This window comes from Zootoca vivipara, chromosome W (assembly GCF_963506605.1).
Source record: "Zootoca vivipara chromosome W, rZooViv1.1, whole genome shotgun sequence".
In the NCBI taxonomy this organism is placed as follows: domain Eukaryota; kingdom Metazoa; phylum Chordata; class Lepidosauria; order Squamata; family Lacertidae; genus Zootoca; species Zootoca vivipara.
The window spans coordinates 1,992,303-2,013,449 of record NC_083293.1 but is presented as its reverse complement, the minus strand read 5'-3'; the positions used below and the strand labels follow the sequence as shown (position 1 = coordinate 2,013,449).

Genomic DNA, 21,147 nt, shown 5'->3' with positions numbered 1-21,147 from the left:
GAGGCTCTGCTGGCAAATGGAATGGTTGGCAGGCTCAGATGAGTTTGACGGTGCAGATTTGGAGGACGGTGGGGGGATCAGACTCAGGAATAGCAAAGCTATTCAGCCCCTGTGGATATTTTTGCTACAAACGGGCCTGATCTGCACCTTCCTGCCAGGTGAATAGACCATAGCATCCATCCATCAGCTTTTCCCCTTCCCCCATGCACAGACATGTTGGGCCTTTCTCCAAGGGTTGATATACTTCCTGATATCCCGGGAGCTGTTCTCTGCAAAAGAGCTCTTGATAGACTTGCCAGTTCAATGCTGACTGCAGATAAAAAGTGCCCCCCCGGGGGGAGGGGGTTTCATACAACCATTGTCTAAGTTAAGGTGCATCCTTAACTTCTGGGCAGCGAATGGAAATGAGGGGGTGGGATAGAGTGGCTTGCCCTATTTTTGATACAGCTTTTGGCCTTTGCAGCCAGATGACATCAGAAAGCCAGAGAGATCCATGATGGTCCCTTTGAGGTTCTAGGGGACCTCCTGCGTTGCAAGCTTGAGTTGGACCCAGCAGTTGCACAGTGCTCTTGCCTCATGTTCAAGCCAAGCTATGCCCCTAGGAGTGTAGGAAGCTGCTCTTCTACTGTGTCCCATCTTCTGCATTGACTACCAGCAGCTCTCCAGGGTTTCAGGCACAGTTCTCTCCCGGCCCTACCTGGAGGTGTGTGGGTGTGCCAATCATCTACTGTGGCTTCTGTAGCTTGTGGTCTGGTAGACGGAACTCTGACTTAGCTATTCAACGTCTTAGCTCTGATCTCCTATTTGAACAGAACTTACCAAGTGGCTGCATATAAGTGACCCTCTCTTTCTCTGTTCCTCCTCTGAAAAAAAAGAGAATTAGAGAGACACTTACCTGTTTTATTGTGCAGATTAATACCATATAAGCTGTCAGGCAATCCAATGTTACTATGCAGTTACAGACCCATTCAAAAACAAAAGAAACCCCCAAACCATATAACTTCTAGCATAAAATTTGATATAGTTCATACGTGTATATGAAACAGAGAAAAGAAAGCAGCCCAAACAACACTTAACTGTCAATATTTTCATGAAGGTTTGTTGTGGGAAATGAGTATCTATAAACTGTTTCTGTTATTGTTTTATTCATATCAGCCAATAAGCAAGCTAAATAACACTCAAAAGACCTTCCTGGATATTTTAGTGAGACAGGAATAAATCTGCTTTGCTCATCTCTTTAAAAATGGCAAAAAGAATACTTATTAGGATTTATATCGCTCCATCCCCATGGAGGGCAGAATTGTTCATTGTAAGAAAACCCCAATAGGCAGTTAAGGCAATTAAATTTGGTCCTAGAGAAGATCAGCCAATATTTGGGAACAGTAACATGATCCATATATTTGGCACAACCCTTGAAGCAGTCAGTGGACAAATCAAGATAAATTGGGGAGCAGGTTTTATAAGCAGCAGCCATGGAGAAATTTGCCTCAATATCTTGAGCCTGAAGTTTAAGAATACGTTTTGCCCAGTAGTGGTACTGAGTAGGGGAAAAAATCAACAAAGGTCTAATAACAAATTTATTGATTTGTTGTTGCTAGAAATAATATGTGGCAATTATGCGGTAACGTTATCTTATATGGGTTATCCAGTCCCAGCTGATATTTGTCCATACCTCTGAGTTACTTTTAAAAGACAGCTGAAGAAAAATCTAGAGAATTTAGCCACAGGTGCATTTTTCTGGAAGAAAAGTACCATTCTGAAATTTTTATACTTTGAAAACGGGGAAGTGCAACCGAAAAGGAAAAGTTAGCAACCAACCACTTCCCTCTGTTTCTGTGCCCATTCCAGCTCTGTTGCTGTAACTGCTCTTCCTGCCTCTATCATGCTATTTGGTCTCCATGAGCCTGTTCTTTTATACAGCTTTGCCATTTCAGCCAAGGCAGCCCTTTCTCTCAACGTGTTTGGAGAGCACTCATTCTTAAATCTTCCTGTCTGTATTGGAACTAAAACCTAACGGTTTTAACGACAGCCTCTAATCATTCAGGGGTAAAATAAACAGAGTTTGAATCCCTTTGGGGGTTCCCCCCTCCCTTTTAAAGGGTTTGCCTGGTTCTAAAACAACATTAGAGTTCAAGCAATCCCCCCTTGCGGAGGGTCTTACGCAAGTTGGGGCTACTGCAGAGAAGGCCCTTTTACCTGGTGGTCCTCTCACCATAAGTTTGCTGGCAGAGGTTTCCAGAAAAGGCCCTCCAATGATAATCTCATGGCACTTGTGGGTACACAGTGAGATGGTCGGGGGGTGGGGGTGGGGGTCCCCTGTTTTGCTAGTGACCTTTTGCAACCTTGTTGGACTGGTCTTTAGAGTAAGCTGAAACTTACCTCTCTGTAACTGTCCTTCCCTCTTCCCACCCGCTCTAAGGCACAAACACCCCTGGAGCAAGAAATCTTTAATATTCTACACAAAGGAAAGCAGCCAGTGAAGGACCCACTGCTGACACCACAGGAGAAGTCCTCACTGCAGGCCATGAGTCTGGAGGAGGTGAGTCTAGATCTAACTGTTTCTGTCCCATTCTCCATCTCTTCCTCCCCCCACCCTTCCTGGATCCCACACTGCCTTGCTCTTTTACAGTCAGCCCTCCTCTCCATTTGTGTGCATTTCAGGCACAGTTGTGACGTATGCAGCGCCAGAGGGCTCGAGTCCTGCAGTCCTACTACGAGGCTAAGGCACGACGTCAGCGGAAGATCAAGAGCAAAAGGTAAGCAGTTGTTGTAGAGCAGCGGCTGAGAACCTACAGTCCCATTAGTTCTGATAAAGGTAACCTTGACCATTAGGTCCAGTCGCGGAAGACTCTGGGGTTGCGCGCTCATCTCGCTCTATAGACCAAGGGAGCTGACGTTTGTCTGCAGACAGCTTCCAGGTCATGTGGCCAGCATGACTAAGCCGCTTCTGGCAAACCAGAGCAGCGCATGGAAACACCGTTTACCTTCCCGCCGGAGCGGTCCCTATTTATCTACTTGCACTTTGACGTGCTTTCGAACTGCTAGGTTGGCAGGAGCTGGGACCGAGCAACGGGAGCTCACCCCATTGCAGGGATTTGAACCGCCAACCTTCTGATCAGCAAGCCCTAGGCTCAGTGGTTTAGACACAAAACTGTCCCCGCCCCCCAAGCACAGTTACCTGCTCCATACCGGATATCAAATTTTACATTGGGGGTTGGGGCAAATAAAGGCATGGCTGTGGAATAACAATTGGGAAGCTGCAAAGTATGCTCCCAGTTTTTCCTCTTCCAAGAAAGGCTTGCTGTTAGTGCTGATCAGATGATTGGTCACGACAGCAAGGCTTGCAGGGATTGGCTGCACTACAGAGTTCTTGAAGAACTCCTTCGTTCAACTGATCACTGCCCAAAGCAGGCATTGCTGTAAGTGCTGATCAGCTGAATTAAGTTGGAGAAAATTTGTGAACAGCCATCCAACCCACCTTCACCCTTTAAGTTGGCTGCCGAAAAGAAATGATGGATGGGGAAAAAAGTCCTCTTCTCACTTTTGTGGACAAGCCCTGTTCAGTTTCTGCATAGTTCCTTGCAGCCCACAAAGGACTAGGCATCTTGCAACTTGCTACACTGGGCTCCTTTGGGCGGGAAGGGCAAGACATAAATGTAATTTTAAAATAAATAAATAATAAATAACGTTTAGAGTATGTTAGAATGAGGAATTCTAAAACAGATTAAAATCCCTGTGCGTGCAGAATGAAAACATGCAGCCCCATGCATGGTATCTCTGTTCCCCAACAGGTGTGGGCTCTGTTTGTTTATTTTTGACACTTTTCTTCCAATGATCTCTTGAGAAGATGGTGTACATTGCTCTCCCTCCCCCCCCTCTCTCAACGTCCCCATGCCCATTTTATCTTTATCCTGTGAGGTGTGTAAGGCAGAGACAGTAACTCAATCAGGATGACCCATTGAAACGTTTGAAAACCGAGGCACGGCTTCCCATTGGTTTCAAGAGCTTCTTCCACTCAGTGGAAGCTGCGTTGCACATTCGGGTTCCGAAAAACGTTCAAAAACGGAAGCATTTACTTCCAGGTTTTCGGTGTTCAAGAACTGAAACGTACGACAGCAGAGGCATTCGGGAACCGAGGTTCCACTGTATAACCAAAGGGACATTATTATGCTTTCACTTTTGAATTAATCACAGTTCCCTGTTAAGTCCGAACTTGAGGAACTGTGGTTATGTGTCTTCAACATGCTGGTTTATTTTTTAATAAGCAGCAGATAAAACAAATTTCTGTTCCACAAGTACAGACATAACAGGGAACTGTCCAGAGCTTACAAGCAGGTGATTTCAACCTCTTTTCACATAAAAGAAGTGGGAGAGGAAGGGACAGCAGCAGTACACTGACACTAATAGAATCATAGAAATTAAGAGTTTGAAGGAACCATGAGGGTAATCTAGTCCAACCACCTGCAACACAGGACTCTTGCCAAACATGGGGCTTGAACCCACAACCCTGAGATCAAGAGTCTCTTGTTATACAAGTGTATTATTATCTGATCAGCCCTCCAGGTGGTGTTGGACTGTGGCTCCCATTATCTGTAAGCATTGGTTTTGCTAACTGGGGGGTGATGGGAATTGGAGTCCATCAGTATTGGGCGGGGGGAACGTTGGGGTAGGCTGCAATATGACAAAGCATGCTTTGTCATTTAGTTTGAATCATGCCAGCATGTCTCAAGCAGACAGCTTGTGTACTACAGGAATGTATTCAAGGACCAAACTGCTCCAGAGAATTCTTGCAAGCAAGCTGAGTCACATGCTGCTGGGAAAGGGAAGAAAGTGTTTAAAAATCCAAACACCAGAGTTCCTGGACAGTCTTCTGGGCAGAGAAATTCTTTCCTGCTCCAAATCCCTGCACTGAGTCAGACTCCGTAAGCAGAAGCAATTCAGCAATCTCCTCAAATGAGCTTTCATTGGATGCGGTTAAGTGCCACTCAGCAGTATCTTGCTCCTCGTTGGTTAAGGATGCAAAGTGGGGAGGAGACTCATTTGTCTGTTCTCTACGTTCAATGTACACCTGTCTTTTGGCTCCAGCAGGGCCTTCAAGAAAGCTTACAGCACTTTCTGTAAAACAATTGCATTTCCAATTGAACATCACAGTCACTCGTCCTGTGTTAGTTACCTACTGTCTGGAAATCCTGTGAGACTCCTTGTCCACCTCCCTGCTGATCTTTTTCTCCCTTGCAGCTAGAGATGGGCAAAGACCAGCGACAGGTGATCCAGGAGGCCTTTGCAAGTGACAACATCGTTGCCGACTTTATGAAAGAAAAGCGTCGGGCAGAACAGAACAGCAAACCGAAAGTTATCGATCTGGTGCTTCCAGGCTGGGGCGAGTGGGGAGGTGCAGGACTATGGCCGAGTAAGATGAAGAAGAGACGGTATGTTCAGGGCGGAAGCTTAGTGGTCTGTCACTGCCAGCTGTTACCTGCTTCACCTCCCTTCTTCCTTTTCTTTTTTGCCCTCTAGGTTCCTTATCAAACCAGCAGCTGGGCCCCCAAGGAAGGACAGGCACCTGCCCAATGTTATCCTGAGTGAAAAGCGCAATATTTTAGCAGCGGTGCATCAGGTGAGTTTATCACTCTGGCCTGGGAGGCTGCCGTTCACGCTTTCACCTGCAGAAACAATGTGGGGGAAAGAAGATGCAGTATAAATGTTTTTGGATTCATAGAATTCTAAGATGTTAGAACTGACTTATTATTATTATTATTATTACTGCTGCTGCTGCTGCTACTACTACTACTACTATTATAGAGTTGGAAGGGACCTCAAGGGTCGTCTAGTAAAACTCCCTGCAATGCAGGAATGTAATTACAGTCAAACCGCTTCTTACGTCCGCCTCCGCTTGCGTCCATTTCGCCCAACGTCCGCAGCAAACCCGGAAGCAACCGGCAGGTTTGCCACTGTTTGCACATGCGCAGAAGCAGCAGTCGCCATTTGCACATGCGCAAAAGTGGACAATCGCTGCCGGTGCACAACGGCGCCTCTCCCAGCGAGCCCTTTCGATCTCCGGAACGGATTATGGTCGCAGGTAGAGTCCACTTAAACTCTGAATTTAACTGAGGAAAGACCATAGCTCAGTCAGGAGAGCATTTGCTCTGCAGGCAGAAAGTCCCAGCTTCCATCCCCTTCATTGCCAGTTTAAAAGGATGAAGTGATGGTAAAGATGTCTGTGTGGATTGCTGAGAAGTAGACAGTTCTGGGACAGGTGGATAAATAGTCCAACCTGTTGTGAGGCAAATTCCTATGTACTTGATTGGGTATGTACAGGCAACACCCTCTTTGCATGGGGGTTGTGTTCTGGGTTATTGCACGCGTCAGAAGTTGTGCATAAGACCGTTCTGCCCTGTTCTAGGGCCAAAAGCAGCACGCATGTGGCCAGACGACAACCAGATGTGCAGAAAATGGTTACTGCCTGTACTATGTACCTGATAGCAATTATTTTCTTTTGGTATTTTTATAAGGATTGTTTTATCTGCCTGAAGGTTGATAGAGCAGGTTGCAACTACAAGATAATAAAATGCAAGCAGCTCCCCAAGGCTTTGTGCACGTGCCCCCTCACTCCCAGGAAGTGCCTGCTTAGCTGTGTGTTCCTAGCCTTCCAATTTCAGGGTGCCATTAAACTACTTCTTCACTACACTGCAGGTGAACCAGCTGCCCTTCCCCTTTGAGAACAGCAAGCAATTTGAACGCAGCATCCAAGCACCCATGGGCCCCACTTGGAACACTCAGCGTGCTTTTCAGCGTCTGACAGCTCCTCACATTGTCACCCAGCCTGGCCACATCATCCGGCCCATCAGTGCCGAGGACAGTGAGCTGCTCTGCAAAGCGGAAAATGCAAAAGCCATGGGAAGGAAGCCGGATTTGGCACTGTCGTTGTCACCCCACAATCATCACCCACGCCATGCATCCAAGAGGAAGGCTCGGCGGAGCTAAGTCTACAGGGGCTCTGCCATACACACCAGACTCCTTGGGCTAACTGGCGTTGTTGTCTTCTTATTTTCTTCAGTCAGTTTTATTGATTTTCTGTATACACCACAGAAACACATACAACAAATGTCTTCGTTTCCCATCCCTCCCTCCCTCCGTTTATTCCCATGGAACAAATCAGTTTATTAAATTCTGCCAGAGTCCATTGAGTGAATCAGGTGGATGCCATTCATCAGGGTTATCATTTTGAAAACCCGATGAAAGGATGACAAGTTTCAGTAAAGTCATCCATGTCTTCTGTGCTGTTCAGTGTTTGTACTCTCCTTGTTCGTTTTTCCAGTAAGGCAAATTGTCTGTGCATCTTGCTTCCACACAGAATTCTGTAAATGATCCAGTCTCTTCCATTTCTGTGCCACCAAGTGGAAAGTGAATCAATTAACTATTTGTATAAAATCATGGGACAGTAGAGTTTGAAGGGCTCTCTGAGGGTGACCTAGTCTAACCCCCTGCAATGCAGGAATCTTGACAGGTGGTTCCTCGTCCAATTTGAAACCATACCAGACCCTGCTCAGCTTTACAAATGTGTTAGTAGTTTTATTGCTGCAATTGAAATTAAGCTGTTCTTCCCTAGAAATGGTTAACAGTCCTAAACTCGATGTGCATTCTGCATGTTGCCCCTTGATGTGGCTCCCCCCGAACACCTTTTGCCAAAAAGGATGTACATAAGTCACATGTGGAACATTGTACCAATTGTATTGCAAGCTTTAAAACACAAGTATGATAATGATTTATTACCCTGTTTCTCATATTTTAAGACATACCCATAAAATAAGCCATAGCAGAATTTTTAAGCATTCAAGGAATATAAGCCATACCCTGAAAATAAGACATAGTGATAGGCGCAGCAGCAATGCCGGCCGCAGCAGGAGGAGGAGGAAAAAATAAGACATCCCTTGAAAATAAGCCATAGTGTGTTTTTTTGAGGAAAAAATAAATATAAGACATGTCTTATAATATGAGAAACACGGTAATATGGCTGCATGTTTATTAATATGGCTGCATGTTAGTGGTGTCAGATGCCATTTATGTAACACCTTAAATGTAATCACTCATATGAGTTGAGACTGATGCTAAGGGTTTTTTTGGCCCATAAATTATTCCAATTCATGTCTTCACTTTTTATGCTAAATCAGTTTCCCACAGCCATTTTACAGGAACATGCCCAATTGTTAATTTGCTGGGTATTTTGAAGAGCATAGGTTTGTATTGTATATTATCATTCTAATTGCATTTTGTAGATGAGCCACATCATTATTTTTACCAACATTATGGAAGTGTTGGTAAAAAACTGTCAATCTCAGGTCTTTTGCCTTGATGGACAAACCTTACCAATAATTTTAAGAGCTTCCATCAATATACAAATAGGAATAGTCTGAAATGAAAACAATTTTTGTAATACCATCATTTTTACCAATGACGCTCTTACCATTCATGATAGGTTTAACTTGGGCCAATTACTTACGGTCTTTAACAATATTTTTAGTAATGGTAAAAAAAAAAATTAACCAAGAATTCCTAGATATTTTTCATGCTGTGGACGGATTTTAAAACCTGTGATCACTTTGAATGTATCACAATTTACAGGACAAACTAAAACACAACTACTCGTTAAGAGAGAGCCCAGAATTTTACCATATGCTTTCCATCTCCCTGTTGGGCTCTGACAGTGATTATTCTGCATCAGAGATCATCAGTGCAATATAATCAGCAAATAAATTGAGAGGGTAAGTCTGACCGTTGCGCAGATGACGTCGTCACCACCCTATCTTTTTAAATACAGTGGTGCCTCGCTAGACGAATGCCCTGCTAGACGAAAATTCCGCTTAACGAAAGGATTTTCTGATCGGAGGTTGCCTCGCTATACGACGAGGTTTTCTATGGCCACCGCTTTGTCTTGCGAAGCGTGGCCATAAAAACCTCCGATCAGAAAATCAGGGCATTCATCTAGCGAAAGGGGAACCAGCTGTAGCAAGGGAAGAAGGCAAAGGAAGATCAGCTGAGAGGCGCTGACAGCTGTCACCACCTCTCAGCTGATCTCCCTTTGCCTTCTTTCCCTGCTGCAGCTGGTTCCCCTTTGTGTTCAGCTGGCCCCGGCAGAGACCAGCGGAACACAAAGAGGAACTAGCGGGGGAGGAACTACTGTAGGTGTCTGCCCGCTTGCCTTTGCCGAGGCGGCGCTTTCTCGGCGAAGGCAAGCAGCAGGCTAGGTAGGTGTCCCCCGCTTGCCTTCGCCGAGAAAGCCGGGCGCCTTCTCAGGGAAGGCAAGCGCCCTACGATCCCCCGCTGTGTGTCGAGCAGGATGGGGGGGGGGAACGCAGGCCAACCTGAATTCTCAAAGTCTGTATCCAGGGGCAAAAGCAGGGTTTTGCATGGCAGCCCCACTCCCAAGGTGCAGTGTGCCCAGTTCTAGAATTTTTTTAAAAGGCCTATGGACCTTTCTTGCTGCTCTCAAGGGAGGTTGGGGACACAGCAAGGGTGCTGCACAAAAGGATGTTAGAGCATGTCCACACTTGTCTGCTGCCCAGAGTTACATGATTCACATGACCAAGTTAATGCCTGTAGCATTTAGGACTTGGAGAGGAAGATTTACCCTACACATGCCCATGGTCCCAATGGAAATCACCTGCCAGAAGCTATAGGTTGCATGATATGTGAGCTGCTCTCTCTACCAATGGAAGCTTTTATCATGGTGCAGATAGTTTCAGGAACACACACCTTCCCCCCCCCCTTTTTTTTTTGCAGGAACACAAAAGGGATGGTAGGATCCATCTCCTCTCCAATTCCCATGGTCTGGAAGCTGCTATTTGCATATTTAAAAACATGCATGTTGAGAATAGCCCGACTGGATCAGACCTGTGACCCACCTAGCCTACCATCCTGTTCTCATAGTGTCCAAGCAGGACATGAGCACAATAGCACTTTCGCCACCTGCAGCTTCTAGCAACTGGTATTCAGATGCATTTCTGTTTCTGATCATGGCTAGTACCCATTAACAGTCTTCTCCGTGAATTTGCCTAATCCAAGTTGGTGGGCCATCACTGCCTCCTGTGGGAGCCATGCGGCAGACTTGCTAAATATAGTTTCCATCCTCTCAAGTTCCCATTTTTGGAAGAAGGGAAGATGTCTGGTTAGGAATGCAGTTACCACTGTGAATTGCCAATATCAAGTCCACTGGGAGATGTTTGTTCAAACGAGGACTTTCCCCTTCCTTCCTTCCTTCCTTCCTTCCTTCCTTCCTTCCTTCCTTCCTTCCTTCCTTCCTTCCTTCCTTCCTACCTGCTGCTGCTCCTTTTTTTGTTTTAAACTCTCCGTTGCCCCAACAATGGCAAACAAAAACAACCAGATGCAACATAAAAGCAAACTCCATGCTGGGAATCATTAGGAAAGGGGCCACCAATACAGCCACCAATATCCATTTATTGATACAAATCTACGGTGTGATTGCACTTGGGATACTGTACAGAGTTCTGGTCACGGCACCTCGTAAACGTAAAGGATATCGCAGAGCTGGAAAAGTGCAAGGAAAATGATTAAGGAGCTTATAGCAAAGGCAAGGGGCAAACGTGACAAAAGGTATATAAATTTAAGCATGGAATGGAGTTAGTGGACAGAAAGGAACTTGCCTCCCTCTCGTAAATCTAGGACCCACCCAATGACGCTGAATATTGGGAGATTCAGCACAGACAACAAGGAAGGATTTCTTGACACAGCACATAATTAAAATATGGCATTTGCTACCACTATATGCAGTAGTGGCCCAACCCACAACTTGGACAGCTTTGGACATTTTCATGAAGGATAAGGGTAACAATGAGCACTACTAGTTAGGATGGCTGGATACTACCTCCAGGCTTGGCGATAGTATACATGTGAATACAGATTTCTGGAGACTGCAGGACGTGACCATTATTTAATGATACTATATCTGCAGTTTTATTCTCCTTTCCCAAATGATCTGTAGAATTGAATCTGCCTTTTTCACAGCTGCTGAAAACTGGGTCGACATTTTCGGTGAGCTGTCTACTCAAAAGACTTGCTCCTCCTGGTCAATCACCACCAGTTAAGACCCCATGAGCATATATATATATGTGAAATTAAGATTATTTGTCCTGACTTTACACTTGTTTACCTTGATCTGCATTAGCCATTTCTGTCTGATAACCAGCCTCATATAACCAAACCTGCTTAAGTCTACTTAATGCAGTGTTTCCCAACCAGTGTGCCTTCAGATGTTTTGGGACTACAACTCCCATCATCCCTAGCTAGCAAGACCAGTGGTCAGGAATGATGGGAGTTGTAGTCCCAAAACATCTGGAGGCACACTGGTTAGGAAACACTGACTTAATGCATGAAGGGGCTAATAGCATATTATAAGCTGTCCTGTCAGGCTTAGCTCACCTTGGGAGGAACTAGGTCAGGCATAGGCAAACTCGGCTCTCCAGATGTTTTGGGACTACAATTCCCATCATCCCTAGCTAACAGGACCATGGGTCAGGGATGATGGGAGTTGTAGTCCCAAAACATCTGGAGGGCTGAGTTTGTCTATGCCTGAACTAGGTAGACCAGTGTTTCCCAACCAGTGTGCCTCCAGATGTTTTGGGACTACAACTCCCATCATCCCTAGCTAGCAAGACCAGTGGTCAGGAATGATGGGAGTTGTAGTCCCAAAACATCTGGAGGCACACTGGTTGGGAAACACTGAGGTAGACTACCATTGTTCCCATTGACTCTACTAGAGAAGCTCAATGTGTGAGGAAGTCTGAGCTGGCTGCTGCAGCTCAGATCACATGGCCCTTACAAGCCTCTGTTGAGCTCCTATACCAATACTGTAATTGTGAGCTGAGGATAATAGCTCAGCAGTCGTCCTGTATCACAAGGGGCTTGTGACGTGTCGTATAAACAGGAAACAGGAAGTAGTACCTGTTGCTATTGTGTATCTGAAATATATGACACTGTCTGTAAGCAATCTGTCTGTTGCTATGCTGTTGTGTTGAAGCTTCCAGCCGGGATGGATCTGTCCAGTCCGGGCTGGTGTCAATAAATCTCTTTGTTTTAATGAACAAGGGAGTGAAAGTGATTTATTTCACGAGCACTGAAAGCTGGAAAGTTTCCGCTGCTACAAGCTGCGTTTGAACTGTTATCTAAACTTCAGAAGGACGTTTAGAAACAAGGCTTTACTTTCGTGAAGGAAGCGTGCAAGGCAAGGAGTTTTTGCTACGCTGCTACAACTCTGCTAAGAGGTTATGGAGGCAATAAATTCAGCTTTCAAGTGCCCATGGACTGTTTGGGAAAGAAGAGCTGTGGAAAAGTTGCTGCTGTTTTGAAAGCTGTAAAACTTCCAGCTTGGAGATCGTGCCGGCACAGCTGGCATATCTCGCTGGCAACCCGTAAATCTTCTCTTCCGGAGGCTGAGCTGAAGGAATCGTTGGGAAACGTGAGTAAGCTGACAGCCCAGAAGGAGGAGTGTTTGCTTAATGATAGCAGCACAAGCTTCAAAGGTTTTTATTTGCCCTATTTGCACATCGTTGCCAGAGGGCATGCCACCCCAGCACTCCTGCTAAATTCCCGTGGCGCAGCATGGAATGCTGTGGTCACGCCCACTCCCAGGGAAGAGGGAGAAAGGGGGACAAGAGGGGGGTGGCCTGCTGTGGGCAGACAAGAAGCAAATGCTTTGAGAGGCTTTGCTGAAAGGTGGACAAATGGGAATGAAAGCAAGTTTGCTACGCTCCCAAATGGAGACTTGGCAGTCAGCCAGGATCCACGGCCGATCCCTGCATGCCCAACCCTAAAGGTGGGGGTTGTTTTGGCACAACGCAGAGCCAATGAGGCTGAAAATGTCCCGGGTGTCACCCAGTTGTTTGTTGCTGTTTTGGAGCTTTCCTGTGATGCACAGTTTCTCAGAATGGCTAGGCAAGGCTTTGCTGCTGCAAAGGGCTGTTTTGCCACAGCTGAAGGCAAGGCTACTTGCGAAGGCTTTTTTGACCAAGGCATGGAAATTTCCACTGTGCAAGGCTGCTCAGTTCCCAGGAATGCAATGGGGCCCGTGTGCAAAGTCCTGGAAGATTCCATTGTTGATGAGCAGGGGCATTGTTCCATCCTACGTCATCTTGAAGAAGATACAGGCCAAGGTCGCCAGCTGGGCCACCACCAGATAACGTGTTCTCTGGAGGAGCCTGTGAATGGCAAGGGAACCACCAGCTTGGGAACCTTGTGTGCTGGCAATCGGTCAGCAGGTGAGTTCCGTCATCTTGTTGTTGCAGCAAGAGATGAAGCAAGTGGCGTGCCAGTTGCTAAGCAATGCTCTGGACTCCAGATCCCTGGGCAGGCATCCCCAAACTTTGGCCCTCCAGATGTTTTGGACTACAATTCCCAACTTCCCCGACCACTGGTCCTGTTAGCTAGAGATCATAGGAGTTGTAGGCCAAAACATCTGGAGGGCAGCAGTTTGGGGGTGCCTGATTTAGGGACTTTCACCACTTTGCAACTAAACTTTTACTGCCTGTGCAACCTTTTCTGAATGCTATGTGGAAAGCACATGAACCTGACCTTTGGAGAGTGTGTAAGCAAACCATTTTTAGCTTACCAAATGAGTGGTCTTTCTATGCTAGGGGAAGTGGGAAGCTTTGGAAGGAACATGGAAGGGCTTATTTTAAAGGTCTAACAGCCCATATCTCCATGCTTTACTTTGGTGCATTTTTTTGTGATTTTAAATCTCTGCTGGGGTTCTCTCATCAAAGAGTACTTGCCTCAGACTTAGATCTTGGTATCCATGGAATTAGGCTTTCTATATACCTTTTTTAAAAAAATCTTGAACCAACAATTATTAACTCAATTTGCTCAATTTGGAGATACAGTGGTACCTCGGTTTACAAACGCAATTGGTTCCGGAAGTCTGTACTTAACCTGAAGTGAACTTTCCCACCCATTGAAAGTAATGGAAAGTGGATTAATCCGTTCCAGACAGGTCCACAGAGTACTTAAACTGAAAATACTCAAACCAAGGCGTACTTAAACCGAGGTATGACTGTATATTTTAGGAGATCTTTGCAATCCCACTGAATACCCTGAACACCTCAGTATCATAAGCAAACTTGGCTACCTCACTGTTCATCCCTAATATCATTTATGAACAAGTTAAAAAGCACAGGTCCTCTCCAGAAAACCAAAGACTAGTTCCAAAGGTTTCTACTAACTTGTGGACCACTTAATAAGAATGTGTTTTACAGATATATACTGTTAGAAGTTGAAGTGCATGTATGAGAATACTGCTTTTCATAATGTATTTGGGTGGAGTTTCCAGGGAAGTAAAAAGCAAAATAAAATAAGCACAGGTCCCTGTATCAATCCTTGGTGGGCTCCATTTTCTACATCCCGCCATCATCATCATTTGCTCCTATGCTCTACTTTCTGTTACTTAACCAGTTCCTGATCAATACCTCACCTCTCATTCCATGATTGTTTAGTTTACTCAGGTTTTGGTAAGGTACTTCGCTGAAAGCTTTTTGGAAGTCCAACACACTGCATCAATCACATCACCTCTATCAGTATGCTTGTTGACACTCTCTATAGGTTGAGACAGGACTTCCCCTAGCAGAAGCCATGCTTGTTCTGCTTCAACAAGGTTTCTTCTTCCGTACACAGTGCTATTTTCTCTTTAGCAAAAGACATTAACTAACCTATAATTTCCAGAATTCCTCCTGGATCCCTTTTGAAAAATTGGTATTACCGTACACTGGCTACTTTCTAGTCCTCAGATCTAAGATGATACTAGAGATAAGTTACATATTCTTTTTGGAAGACCAGTAAGTTCACCTTTGAGTTCTTAGAGAACTCTCAGGTGGATACCATCTGGACGTGGCAACTCGTTGGTTTTTATTTTGCCTATTAGGTGTAGAACTTATTACTTACCACCACTTTGCCTCAGTTCCTCAAACTGCCTTTCTGCAAAAGTTACTTCAGGCAGAAGGGTTTGTCTTATATCTTCCTCTTAGAAGACAGATGCAAGAAGACAGATTCAGCTTCTCTGCTATAAGTTCCAGGACACCCCAAATGACATGCATAGTCTCCTATAAGGGCTGTTAAATTTAGAAACCTTTATTATGGCAGAACATGAGCTTTTAATAACTAACACAGGCTTTCAGACAGATGTTTATGTTTTATTTTGATGCTGACTTAAATTTCAGTGAGTTATGCAGGCGTGTAGTTGCGGCATTTTGGAAAGCGTAAGGAAGGTGATCATGTTTAAAAAGGACCGAGGTTTTGAACCAAACATCTGGATCGATCAGCTTAGAAGAGTGAAGAAGTTGTGACTCTCCGAGTGTTGCTGAACTCCCAGTTCCCACCCCACCCCCAGCAAGCATGGCCCATAGCCAGGAATGATGCAGGATGCACCTAGCAACATGATGGGTCACATCCCAGGCCTAGTATCTAATGACATGCACACATTAGCAGCTTAAAATACAGGAAGGTAATTTCCCCACACATACACACACTGTGTTTCAAGCTGCGTTTTATGTTGCTGTACACACCATTACCTGCTCCCCGCCCCCACACACATATTACCTGGTTTGTTATCCCAAACCTCCAAGCTCCTATTCAATGAAGCTGTCAACTGCACATGCACTGCCATTTGTGCATGTATAATGGCTTTTTGAAATGTATCAAACAGCAATATTTCTCAAGAAGCTACAGGATGCAGATGGATTGTGGCAAACATCATGTGCACTTGGTTTCAGAAACCAGTGGTGGGAGCAGTGGCGAGCACGAGCCCAGTGCAAGGGCCTTCCTGGCGCTGCAGTGCACCGCACTCTCGCCGCCACCTCCCAGGGCGCCTGCCTCTCTCCTGGCCATGCCATCGGCTCTGGCGCGCCTGCAGGGCTGTGATGTGGAATTCGCGATGCACCAGGCAACGGTGACTATCGGGCGCAACTCATCGCAGGGTGCCGTGGATGTGAACATGGGTGTCTTCGTCAATGGTGCCTTCCAGAGGAGGGGACGCCCAGCCCTGCAGCTGCCCCCGCAGTGAGTCGGGAGTCGTGGGGACGGGTGACACACGGGCAGCCTGCACCATGGGGATCAGGAGTAGGGAGACACACAGGCAAACTGGCGTGTGGGGATTTGGGGCTGGAGGACAGGTATGCAAGCTGGGTGTGTGTGGATGGGGGTTAGGGAGATACGCAGGCAAGTTGGGTCGTGAGGATGGGGCTTAAGGAGACATGGGTGCGGGCTGGGTCGTGGGGAAGGGGGTTAGGGAGACTTGTATAAGCTGGGTTGTGGGGATGGGTGTGTGCGGGCAGACACATCTATAGGCTGGGTTGTGGGGATGGGGGCATGGAAGGCCTGCATGTAGACTGGGCCATGGGGGTGAGGGAGATCCATGTGTAGGCTGGGTTGTAGGGATGAGCATTAGCGATATTGACCATCTCATTAGCCAAAAGCAGGCCCATACTTCCCATTGAAATACTTCTAAGTTTATGTTGATTAAAATAGTTCTTCATTTTAAATATTGTACTGATTTTCCTGTTTTCTGTGCACTACAAACAAAATATGTGCAGTGTGCACATATGTTTTTTTCATATTTTTAAAAAACTATTTTTAAAAAAACTGTCGGCCCCCGACAGTGTCTGAGGGACAGTGAACCAGCCCCCTGTTTAAAAAGTTTAGAGGACCATGCCTTAAGGTCTAATGTTATACCAAATCATTTCTAGTCTTCTGCTTAATTTCAGTAACTTTTCTGTATACAGATCAGGGTTATATTTGCAATGTCCATTGCACAGCACTGCTCTGTAAATTTATTCCTTTTCTTTAACCATACCAGTTTTCTGTATCAAAAACTTAAATAAACAGATAGGATATTTGTGTATCGGTCTTGAATGAATGAAAAGATATGCAAAATCTAACTCAGTTAGGATTGCAGCCAACCAAATTTCACTTAATAGGCATAAGTCAGTCTGTTAATAAACATTAATTTACTCTTCCTAACCAGTTTTACTGATGCTTTTCCTATAACTTGTAAGCTGTGTTGTTGTAAATTTGTAAACTATCTTGCTGTGTTTTTATGAAAAGCACAGTTTATAAAAAAATGCACTTTTTACGTCACCTGCAAGGAGAGATGTTCTACCTGATGCACATCACTGGCCTGCTGTCCATCATTATTGTACTACAACAGTGCAACCCGCATGTATAAATCGTCAGTGAGTTGGTGCCGCCGAGGATAGGTTTTTTGCAGTATGCCTATGCCCCCTTCGTCACCCCCGTTCGTCCAGCCTCACTGAACGTCTGAAGTGGGGACCTAGTAATGTTCGAACCGCGGCTTCTTCCACAGTTAGGACCGACCAGAAAAATGAATGCGTTCCCTAGCCACGGAACTACGGTAGGTACAGTACACCTATCTCTATTCTCTGTGTCCCCACTTTATGTCATAACGCTGCGCACGTCTGTAAAGCTCTTGCGGGAGCATAGTTAAAGGCGACTTTGCCCGCTGTGGTAACGAATGTTTGGCGGGGTGGGGGCGGTTGACAGTCACGAGTGCAATATTCTGTAGCTGCGTAACTAATTCGGCTGAGGCTTCCCTTCCATGTGACGTTCGACACGTGGGTAGCCGTCCCTTTCCCACAACCTGCTTTTTGCGATGGAAATGCAATTATGTGTTTTATTACTCTTCTATGCTGAAGTTGTATCTTAATAGAAAAATGGTATATAAATATTTTAAAGAAAGAGGAAAAACAAACTTTGGTCTTTACTAGAATATAATCAGCTATCCTGGGCCGTTTGAGAATGTATTCTCTGCTTTTGATACTGCAGTTTTCATTGGCAGATTAGAAAAGCCTGCGTGTGTTAAGGGGTGGGTCTAAACTAAAAGGAAGAAGATGGTTGGAGGGCTAAGTGTTGCTGGGCTAAATTGCATGTATCCATTTCTTGATTGCCAGGGGCGAGTGCTTAAGTACTCAGCGTCCCACGTGCAGCGCATCCTGGCTGAAGCTCGCTAACGCTGGTAATTGCTTTCATTTCATTTCCTTGTTTAATTGCTTTGAGTATTGCGCTTGCTTAATTTCCTTCGCCTCAATTTTACTTTCTTACTTTCTTACGGTATTTGTTCTCTTTCCTTTTCCCGGTCTCAGCTGCAGAGGTCTTTGGTGCTTTTAGCTCCGCGCGATCCCAGTTTTGCCTCTTCATTGCCGGGAGCGTTCCCTCCCTCCTCGCGCCCTAATCGCGCTCAACAGCTGACCGGGGGGGGGGTGTTTTAGCGGCAGGAGCGCTTCGCGGGTGTCGCGGGGGTGCTCCGGAGGTTTGTGCCTTCACGCGGCCTACTATTCCGTCCCGGCCGCGGACCCGCCTTGGCTTTTCCGGGCCCGTTTGGTGCGGGCAGTCCTTTACCTCTGCGACCCTCTTTTGAGCCCGGTCTCAGCGGTGGCGGAGGGGGCAATCCAGGCCCCCACCCCACCAGGTTCAGGCGGGCTGCTGCTTGCTCGGCTGGGGAGCTCTTTGGGTCGCGGGGGGGGGGCTGTTTTGGGAGGCCACAGAGGCCTGGTTTTGGGGGTGGTCAGACGTTGGTGCAGGTAGGCCTTAGGCCTGGAGAAGCCCCCCCCCCATCTTCCTTTTGTAAAAATTCAGTTTAACTATTGCAGGCTTGAGTTGCCTTTTTCGCTGGTTTTCAAATATTGCTCTAATTGGTGGAACCAACTGGCCGCCTTTTGCATAGAACTAGTTTCAGGTAGGTAGCCGTGTTGGTCTGAGTGGAAACAAAATTTAAAAATGCCTTCAGTAGCACCTTAAAGACCAACTAAGTTTTTATTTTGGTAGGAGCTTTCGTGTGCATGCACACTTCTTCAGATACACCTGAAACAGAAGTCAGTCCCTTATGTATATACTGTACAGAGGGTGGTGGGTGGGAATGGGTGATGGGCTGATAGGAGTGGTAAACCTGTTGATGACTGTTAACGACTGCAATTGGTCTTGCAGGAAAAAGCATGGGGTGTGAGATGGCCGAAGAAAGCTTTATCATGTCCTTTTCACATGTACTGCTGGCAAGCCAGGTGTCTCTCATCTTTATATTTGTGCAGCTAGTTATTCCTGCCTAAGTATAGAGCCTGACATTAGTCCCTATTGTCTGCAACTCACCTCACCCCCATGCAACGACTTGAGTATTGTTGTAAATGTTAAGGTTATATATATAATAATTGTTCATAAACATGTACATGAATGTACAGGCACATGTCTGAAACAGCACAGGAAGACAGACCTGACTGACACCATTTTGACTCTCTCTGACCAGAATCGCACACACATTTCCACATGACTATCAATTTGGGAGCCATAATCCTGTAAGCCGGAGGCTCTGCCAAGTGGACATTTCCCCATAAATGGTGCCAGACTTCTAGCCATCTCATTCACAATGGAAGCAAAGATAGTGATCAACTTTTGAGAAACTCTTAATTTCTCTTTGTGTTTAGGAATTCACACCTGGGAGGGGTAAGAGGAGGACTAGGAGAGGTGTCAAAGGTGCTCAGATTTCTACCTTGAACCCTCCCTTTTTGTGAGGTATTGATTACGTAGCTGTGATGTAGGAATGATGTATTTTGGGGGTGTTTCTTGGTGATGGGAAAACTGATAAAAGTGGAGGTTCTCTTTTGTTCTGGGTTCCTTCCTTGATCTCTTGTGTGAGGGGAAGGACCCTGTTGCAAAAGCAAAGTTTTATCAGGCAGGCCTTAAAACGAACCCATCAAGAAGGAATCTCCAGAAACAGAGCGCGCTTGCGGAAGTCAGTATTAATAGGGATCAACAGTGGGGTGGGTTAAAAATCCACAGCAACCATTCTCCAAAACCTTTCTCTTTTCTCCTTTCCCCCCCTCTAGCAGTCATCTAAGCCCTTTTCCCCTCACCCTCTCTTGCTCATAGGTCCTAAGCCCTTCGGAGTCTGCCCAGGCTTGGATATGTGAGTGAGTTCACACTTCAACCTATCTTTCACAAGGCCCAAAATCCTTCGGAGTGGCTCAGATTATGGGTGTCTGTGACTTCTTCCTTTCCTTCTAAATTCTATTAAGGTCACGCTTCTTTTATCCACACTGAACTATAACTCCCAAAGTCCTATAATTTCCAGGTGCAGCCGCACTCCTGCCACCGCGATCTTTGTTAGAGATGACCGGTTTACCAGGGGTGGAGGAGTGGCAAATTAAAATGGTGGAATACATGAATTTGGCCAAAATGACGGCAGCAATTAGAAATGTACCTAGACAAAAGACCCAAAAAGAATGGCAATTAGTGGAAGATTATTTTAAAAAAGAAGGTATTAAAACGGAGCTGGTGATTTGCTTAACTTAAAGAATGCATGAAGAGAGCAACTTATTACAGATAAGGAGAGGCTATACCATTATTAGGGAATTAGGCGAAAACAAGTAAAGGAGGAAAAGGATGAATAAGCGTTAAGTCGACAATTGGAAGTTTTTTATAGTTTAATTTTAATTGTTGTCGCTTTTGGTTTTTGTGTGTGTTTTTCTTTTCTTTTCTCCTTTTTTTTCTTTTTCTTTTTCTTTTTTAATACCATTATTACTATTGTTAGTTTCTTTCTTCTCTCTCTCTCCCTTTTTTGCCTCCCCTCTTCCCTGCCTTCCCCATCCGTTTTCCCACTATACCCTATTATTCTTTGATATCCAAGGATACCAAAAGGACAACTTTACATAACTATGTAAAGAGGTGGCTAATTGAGAAAGTATGTTGCTTATGTTCACTTATGTATGTCATGTTATATTATGGGAATGAATGAGTACTTGTATGCATGATTTTTGGTCTGTTTTTTTTAATGTTCTTTTTCTGTATTCTTAATTCCTTTATGATTATGAGTATTTAAGTTGAACTTAAGTTTAGGTTAATTTTTATGTTATATCTTCATTATTATTTCAGTATATATGATTTTGTATGTTTTGATTTACTTATCATTTATATTATTGTTTTTTGAGTGTGTATGTGTATGTGAATATGAATTCTAATAAAGCTTATTTTAAAACTTTTAATTAAAAAAAAAAGATGACCGGTGAATGGGAAAAGCAAGGGCACCTACTATTTTCCTCCTTTTCCTTCTTCTGAGTCCGACCTGGCATTGCACTGTGCAAG

The 21,147-nt window shown here is 45.2% G+C and overlaps 1 pseudogene; it reads left to right on the top strand.

Moving 5' to 3' along the window:
* Positions 1–12,004: 12,004 nt before the first annotated feature.
* Positions 12,005–21,147, top strand: part of LOC118078136 (GTPase-activating protein and VPS9 domain-containing protein 1-like) — a 31,215-nt pseudogene continuing 22,072 nt past the window's right edge.